The sequence below is a fragment of the Rhipicephalus microplus genome, unplaced genomic scaffold (assembly GCF_043290135.1).
Source record: "Rhipicephalus microplus isolate Deutch F79 unplaced genomic scaffold, USDA_Rmic scaffold_26, whole genome shotgun sequence".
NCBI classification, from domain to species: Eukaryota; Metazoa; Arthropoda; class Arachnida; order Ixodida; family Ixodidae; genus Rhipicephalus; species Rhipicephalus microplus.
This window is the reverse complement of record NW_027464599.1, coordinates 5,043,512-5,051,516: the sequence shown is the minus strand read 5'-3', so window position 1 is coordinate 5,051,516 and position 8,005 is coordinate 5,043,512. Positions and strand designations below refer to the sequence as shown.

The window sequence follows — 8,005 nt, the reverse complement described above, 5'->3', positions numbered from 1 at the left end:
TTGAAGATATGTTCTGACGGTGGTAAGAGTGAAGCATGACTGTCTCCGTGGTGCAATTGGCTAGCGCGATCGGCTGTTAACAGAAAGGTTGGAGGATAGAGCCCACCCGGGGGTGGTGTGGCGCTTTTTTTTTCTTTGGGCTTATAGCTTTGAAGATATGTTTGATGGTGGTGAGAGTGGTGCAGGAATGTCTCCGTAGCGCAATTGGCTAGCGCGATTGGCTTTTAATCGAAAGGTTGGAGGTTTGAGCCCACCAGGGGACGGTGTGTCACTTTTTTCTTTGCGCTGATAGCTTTGAAGATATGTTCTAATGGTGGTGAGAGGGGAGAACGACAGTCTCCGTGGCGCTATTGCCTAGCGCGTTCGGCCGTTAACCGAAAAGCTGGAGGTTCGAGCCCACCCGGTGGTGGTGCGGCGCTTTTGTTTCTTTGGGCTGATAGCTCTGAATAAATGTTCTGACGGTGGTGAGAGTAGAGCACGACTTTCTCCGTGGCGCAATTGGCCAGCGCGATCGGCTGTTAACCGAAAGGTTGGAGGTTCGAGCCCACCCGGTGGTGGTGCGGCGCTTTTTTTTCTTTGGGCTTATAGCTTTGAAGAAATGTTCTGACGGGGGTGAGAGTGCAGCAAAAATGTCTCCGTGAAGCAATTGGCTAGCGCGTTCGGCTGTTAACTGAAAGTTTGGAGATTCGAGCCCTCCCGGTGGATGTGTGTTGCTTTTTTTTGCGCTGATGGCTTTGGAGAAATGTTCTGATGGTGGTGAGAGTGGAGCACGACTGTCTCTGTGGCGCAATTGGCTAGCGCGATCGGCTGTTAACTGAAAGGTTGGAGGTTCGAGCTCTCCCGGGAGTGGTTTGTTGCTTTTTTTCTTTGGGCTTATAGCTTTGAAGATATGTTCTCAGGGTGGTGAGAGTGGAGCAGGACTGTCTCCATGGCGCAATTGGCTAGCGCGATCAACTGTTAACCAAGAGGTTGGAGGTTCGAGCCCACCCGGTGGTGGTGCGGCGCTTTTTTTTCTTTGGGCTCATAGATTTGAAGATATGTTTTGATGGTGGTGAGAATGGAGCACGACTGTCTCCGTGGCGCATTTGGCTAGCGCGTTCGGCTGTTAACCGAAAGTTTGGAGGTTCGAGCCCTCCCGGAAGCAGTGTGTCACTTTTTTTATCTTTGCGCTGATAGCTTTGGAGAAATGTTTTCACGGTGGTGAGAGTTGCGCATGACTGTCTCCGCTGCGCAATTGGCTAGCGCGATCGGCTGTTAACCAAAAGGTTGGAGTTCCGAGCCCTCCCGGGAGTGGTGTGATGCTCTTTTCTTTGTGCTGATAGCTTTGGAGAAATGTTCTGACGTTAGTGAGATTGGAGCACGACTGTCTCCGTGGCGCAATTGGCTACCACGTTCGGCTGTTAACCGAAAATTTGGAGGTTCGAGCCCTCCCGGGAGTGGTGTGTTGCTTTTTCTTTGCGCTGATAGCTTTGAAGATATGTTCTGATGGTGGTGAGAGTGGAGCACGACTGTCTCCGTGGCGCAATCGGCTAGCGTGATCGGCTGTTAACCGAAAGGTTGGAGGTTCGAGCCCACCCGGTGGTGCTGCGGCGCTTTTTTTTCTGTGGGCTGATAGCTTTGAAGTTATGTTCTCATGGTGGTGAGAGTGGAAAAGGACTGTCTCCGTGGCGCTATTGGCTAGCGCGATGGGCTGTTAACCGAAAGGTTGGAGGTTCGAGCCCACCCGGTGGTGGTGCGGCGCTTTTTTTCCTTTGGCCTGATAGCTCTGAAGAAATGTTTTGACGGTGGTGAGAGTAGAGCACGACTGTCTCTGTGGCGCAATTGGCTAGCGCAATCGGCTGTTAACTGAAAGGTTGGAGGTTCGAGCCCTCCCGGGAGTGGTTTGTTGCTTTTTTTCTTTGGGCTGATAGCTTTGAAGATATGTTCTCATGGTGGTGAGAGTGGAGCAGGATTGTCTCCGTGGCGCAATTGGCTAGCGCGATCAGCTGTTTCCAAAAGGTTGGAGGTTCGAGCCCACCCGGTGGTGGTGCGGCGCTTTTTTTTCTTTGGGCTCATAGATTTGAAAATATGTTCTGACGGTGGTAAGAGTGAAGCATGACTGTCTCCGTGGTGCAATTGGCTAGCGCGATCGGCTGTTAACAGAAAGGTTGGAGGTTTGAGCCCACCAGGGGACGGTGTGTCGCTTTTTTCTTTGCGCTGATAGCTTTGAAGATATGTTCTAATGGTGGTGAGAGGGGAGAACGACAGTCTGCGTGGCGCTATTGCCTAGCGCGTTCGACCGTTAACCGAAAAGCTGGAGGTTCGAGCCCACCCGGTGGTGGTGTGGCGCTTTTGTTTCTTTGGGCTGATAGCTCTGAATAAATGTTCTGACGGTGGTGAGAGTAGAGCACGACTTTCTCCGTGGCGCAATTGGCCAGCGCGATCGGCTGTTAACCGAAAGGTTGGAGGTTCGAGCCCACCCGGTGGTGGTGCGGCGCTTTTTTCTTCTTTGCGCTGATAGCTTTGAAGAAATGTTCTGACGGGGGTGAGAGTGCAGCAAAAATGTCTCCGTGAAGCAATTGGCTAGCGCGTTCGGCTGTTAACCGAAAGGTTGGAGGTTCGAGCCCACCCGGTGGTGGTGCGGCGCTTTCTTTTCTTTGGGCTCATAGATTTGAAGATATGTTCTGACGGTGGTAAGAGTGAAGCATGACTGTCTCCGTGGTGCAATTGGCTAGCGCGATCGGCTGTTAACAGAAAGGTTGGAGGATAGAGCCCACCCGGGGGTGGTGTGGCGCTTTTTTTTCTTTGGGCTTATAGCTTTGAAGATATGTTTGATGGTGGTGAGAGTGGTGCAGGAATGTCTCCGTAGCGCAATTGGCTAGCGCGATTGGCTTTTAATCGAAAGGTTGGAGGTTTGAGCCCACCAGGGGACGGTGTGTCACTTTTTTCTTTGCGCTGATAGCTTTGAAGATATGTTCTAATGGTGGTGAGAAGGGAGAACGACAGTCTCCGTGGCGCTATTGCCTAGCGCGTTCGGCCGTTAACCGAAAAGCTGGAGGTTCGAGCCCACCCGGTGGTGGTGCGGCGCTTTTGTTTCTTTGGGCTGATAGCTCTGAATAAATGTTCTGACGGTGGTGAGAGTAGAGCACGACTTTCTCCGTGGCGCAATTGGCCAGCGCGATCGGCTGTTAACCGAAAGGTTGGAGGTTCGAGCCCACCCGGTGGTGGTGCGGCGCTTTTTTTTCTTTGGGCTTATAGCTTTGAAGAAATGTTCTGACGGGGGTGAGAGTGCAGCAAAAATGTCTCCGTGAAGCAATTGGCTAGCGCGTTCGGCTGTTAACTGAAAGTTTGGAGATTCGAGCCCTCCCGTTGGATGTGTGTTGCTTTTTTTTGCGCTGATGGCTTTGGAGAAATGTTCTGATGGTGGTGAGACTGCAGCACGAACTTCCAATCACAGGTAATGTTATTAGGTTCCTTCCGTTCAAAAAGAGTCTGACTGATAATACTCCTTACGACTTGTTTATGTTGTTGGGACTGTATTCATTATGGAAAAGTCGCATGATTGATGGACATGCCGAGCCACCATGGTCGACTAGATCTGTCTTCCGAGAAGCAGCTGCTCAAGTGCGCAGTGTTGTCGACACTTTTGACCCTGTTCCGGAGTCACTTCTCGTTCTTGACGCTTTTGCGAGTTTTCCGCACTTCTGGTGAAGTATGCTCTTTGTACATTACTGTTGATAATTTCATTCATTTAAGAAAAAAAAAGTCTCCGTTGCGCAATATTCTAGCGCGATCGGCTGTTAATCGAAACGTTGGAGGTTCGAGCCCTCCCGGGAGTGGTGTGTCGCTTTTTTTTTCTTTGCGCTGATAGCTTTCAAGAAATGTTTTGACGGTGGTGAGAGTGGAGCACGACTGTCTCCATGGCGCAATTGGCTAGCGCGTTCGTATGGTAATCGAAAGGTTGGAGGTTCCAGCCCTTCCGGGAGCAGTGTGTTGCTTTTTTTATTGCGCTGATAGCTTTGGAGAAATGTACAGACGGTGGTGAGAGCGCTGCACTACTGTCTTCGTGGCACATTTGGCTAGCGCGTTCGACTGTTAACCGAAAGGCTGGAGGTTCGAGCCCTCCCAGGAGCGGTGTGTCGCTTTTTTCTTCTTAGCGCTGATAGCTTTGACGATATGTTCTGATGGTGGTGACAGTGGACCACGACTGTCTCCGTGGCGCAATTGGCTAGTGCGTTGGGCTGTTAACCGAAAGGTTGGAGGTTCGAGCCCACCCGGTTGTGGTGCTGCGCTTTTTTTCCTTTGGGCTGATAGCTCTGAGGAAATGTTCTGACGGTGGTGAGAGTGCAGCGCGACTGTCTCCGTGGCGCAATTGGCTAGCGCGATCGGCTTTTAACCGAAAGGTTGGAGGTTCGAGCCCTCCCGAGAGTGGTGTGTTGCTTTTTTTTCTTTGGGCTGATAGCTTTGAAGATATGTTCTGATGGTGGTGAGAGTAGAGCAGGACTGTCTCCGTGGCGCAACTGGTTAGCGCGACCGGCTGTTAACCAAAAGGTTGTAGGTTCGAGCCCACCCGGGGGCGCTGCGGCGCTTTTTTTGCTTTGGGCTGATAGCTTTGAAGTTATGTTTTCATGGTGGTGAGAGTGGAAAAGGACTGTGTCCGTGGCGCAATTGGCTAGCGCAATCGGCTGTTAACCGAAAGGTTGGAGGTTCGTGCCCTCCTGGAAGTGGTGTGTTGCTTTTTTCTTTGCGCAGATAGCTTTAAAGTAAAAGTGGTGAGAATGGAGCACGACTGCCTCCGTGGCACATTTGGCTAGCGCGTTCGGCATTTAACCGAAAGTTTGGTGGTTCGAGCCCTCCCGGAAGCAGTGTGTCACTTTTTCTATCTTTGCGCTGATAGCTTTGGAGAAATGTTTTCACGGTGGTGAGAGTTGCGCATGACTGTCTCCGCTGCGCAATTGGCTAGCGCGATCGGCTGTTAACCAAAAGGTTGGAGTTCCGAGCCCTCCCGGGAGTGGTGTGATGCTCTTTTGTTTGTGCTGATAGCTTTGGAGAAATGTTCTGACGGTGGTGAGATTGGAGCACGACTGTCTCCGTGGCGCAATCGGCTAGCGTGATCGGCTGTTAACCGAAAGGTTGGAGGTTCGTGCACACCCGGTGGTGGTGCGGCGCTTTTTTTCTTTGGGCTGATTGTCTGAAGAAATGTTCTGACGGTGGTGAGAGAGGAGCACGACTGTCTCCGTGGCGCTATTGGCTAGCGCGATGGGCTGTTAACCGAAAGGTTGGAGGTTCGAGCCCACCCGGTGGTGGTGCGGCGCTTTTTTTTCTTTGGGCTGATAGCTTTGAAGATATGTTCACATGGTGGTGAGAGCGGAGCAGGACTGTCTCCGTGGCGCAATTGGCTAGCTCGATCAGCTGTTAACCAAAAGGTTGGAGGTTCGAGCCCACCCGGTGGTGCTGCGGCGCTTTTTTTCTGTGGGCTGATAGCTTTGAAGTTATGTTCTCATGGTGGTGAGAGTGGAAAAGGACAGTCTCCGTGGCGCTATTGGCTAGCGCGATGGGCTGTTAACCGAAAGGTTGGAGGTTCGAGCCCACCCGTGGACGGTGTATCGCTTTTTTTGCTTTACGCTGATGGCGTTGAAGATATGTTCTGATGGTGGTGAGAGTGAAGCACGACTGTCTCCGTGGCGCAATTGGCTAGCGCGATCGGCTGTTAACCGAAAGTTTGGAGGTTCGAGCCCACCCGGGGGTGGTGCGGCGCTTTTTTTTTCTTTGGGCTGATAGCTTTGAAGATATGTTTGATGGTGGTGAGAGTGGTGCAGGACTGTCTCCGTAGCGCAATTGGCTAGCGCGATTGGCTGTTAACCAAAAGGTTGGAGGTTTGAGCCCACCAGGGGACGGTGTGTCGCTTTTTTCTTTGCGCTGATAGCTTTGAAGATATGTTCTGATGGTAGTGAGAGCGGAGAACGACTGTCTCCGTGGCTGTCGCAATTGGCTAGCGCGATCGGCTGTTGACCGAGAGGTTGGAGGTTCGAGCCCTCCCGGAAGTGGTGTGTTGCTTTTTTCTTTGCGCTGATAGCTTTAAAGTTATGTTCTGACAGTGGTGAGAATGGAGCACGACTGTCTCCGTGGCGCATTTGGCTAGCGCGTTCGGCTGTTAACCGAAAGTTTGGAGGTTCGAGCCCTCCCGGAAGCAGTGTGTCAGTTTTTTTAACTTTGCGCTGATAGCTTTGGAGAAATGTTTTCACGGTGGTGAGAGTTGCGCATGACTGTCTCCGCTGCGCAATTGGCTAGCGCGATCGGCTGTTAACCAAAAGGTTGGAGTTCCGAGCCCTCCCGGGAGTGGTGTGATGCGCTTTTCTTTGTGCTGATAGATTTGGAGAAATGTTCTGACGTTGGTGAGATTGGAGCACGACTGTCTCCGTGGCGCAATTGGCTAGCACGTTCGGCTGTTAACCGAAAATTTGGAGGTTCGAGCTCTCCCGGGAGTGGTGTGTTGCTCTTTCTTTGCGCTGATAGCTTTGAAGATATGTTCTGATGGTGGTGAGAGTGGAGCACGACTGTCTCCGTGGCGCAATCGGCTAGCGTGAACGGCTGTTAACCGAAAGGTTGGAGGTTCGCGCCCACTCGGTGGTGGTGCGGCGCTTTTTTTTCTTTGGGCTGATAGTCTGAAGAAATGTTCTGACGGTGGTGAGAGAGGAGCACGACTGTCTCCGTGGCGCTATTGGCTAGCGCGATGGGCTGTTAACCGAAAGGTTGGAGGTTCGAGCCCACCCGGTGGTGGTGCGGCGCTTTTTTTCTTTTGGCCTGATAGCTCTGAAGAAATGTTCTGATGGTGTTGATAGTGGAGCACGACTGTCTCTGTGGCGCAATTGGCTAGCGCGATCGGCTGTTAACTGAAAGGTTGGAGGTTCGAGCCCTCCCGGGAGTGGTTTGTTGCTTTTTTTCTTTGGGCTGACAGCTTTGAAGATATGTTCTCAGGGTGGTGAGAGTGGAGCAGGACTGTCTCCGTGGCGCAATTGGCTAGCGCGATCAGCTGTTAACCAAGAGGTTGGAGGTTCGAGCCCACCCGGTGGTGATGCGGCGCTTTTTTTTCTTTGGGCTCATAGATTTGAAGATATGTTTTGATGGTGGTGAGAATGGAGCACGACTGTCTCCGTGGCGCATTTGGCTAGCGCGTTCGGCTGTTAACCGAAAGTTTGGAGGTTCGAGCCCTCCCGGAAGCAGTGTGTCACTTTTTTTATCTTTGCGCTGATAGCTTTGGAGAAATGTTTTCACGGTGGTGAGAGTTGCGCATGACTGTCTCCGCTGCGCAATTGGCTAGCGCGATCGGCTGTTAACCAAAAGGTTGGAGTTCCGAGCCCTCCCGGGAGTGGTGTGATGCTCTTTTCTTTGTGCTGATAGCTTTGGAGAAATGTTCTGACGTTGGTGAGATTGGAGCACGACTGTCTCCGTGGCGCAATTGGCTACCACGTTCGGCTGTTAACCGAAAATTTGGAGGTTCGAGCCCTCCCGGGAGTGGTGTGTTGCTTTTTCTTTGCGCTGATAGCTTTGAAGATATGTTCTGATGGTGGTGAGAGTGGAGCACGACTGTCTCCGTGGCGCAATCGGCTAGCGTGATCGGCTGTTAACCGAAAGGTTGGAGGTTCGAGCCCACCCGGTGGTGCTGCGGCGCTTTTTTTCCTTTGGCCTGATAGCTCTGAAGAAATGTTTTGACGGTGGTGAGAGTAGAGCACGACTGTCTCTGTGGCGCAATTGGCTACCGCAATCGGCTGTTAACTGAAAGGTTGGAGGTTCGAGCCCTCCCGGGAGTGGTTTGTTGCTTTTTTTCTTTGGGCTGATAGCTTTGAAGATATGTGCTCATGGTGGTGAGAGTGGAGCAGGATTGTCTCCGTGGCGCAATTGGCTAGCGCGATCAGCTGTTAACCAAAAGGTTGGAGGTTCGAGCCCACCCGGTGGTGGTGCGGCGCTTTTTTTTCTTTGGGCTCATAGATTTGAAAATATGTTCTGACGGTGGTAAGAGTGAAGC

At 51.9% G+C, this 8,005-nt stretch overlaps 3 non-coding genes across 3 annotated transcripts; all 3 read left to right on the top strand.

Annotated features, from left to right (window-relative positions):
• Positions 1-1,070: 1,070 nt before the first annotated feature.
• On the top strand, positions 1,071-1,144 carry TRNAN-GUU (transfer RNA asparagine (anticodon GUU)). Its single transcript has one exon. It is a non-coding gene; the product is annotated as a tRNA-Asn (tRNA).
• A 4,954-nt stretch (positions 1,145-6,098) lies between these two features.
• Positions 6,099-6,172, top strand: TRNAN-GUU (transfer RNA asparagine (anticodon GUU)). The gene has a single exon. It is a non-coding gene; the product is annotated as a tRNA-Asn (tRNA).
• A 956-nt stretch (positions 6,173-7,128) lies between these two features.
• Positions 7,129-7,202, top strand: TRNAN-GUU (transfer RNA asparagine (anticodon GUU)). Its single transcript has one exon. It is a non-coding gene; the product is annotated as a tRNA-Asn (tRNA).
• Positions 7,203-8,005: the final 803 nt, after the last annotated feature.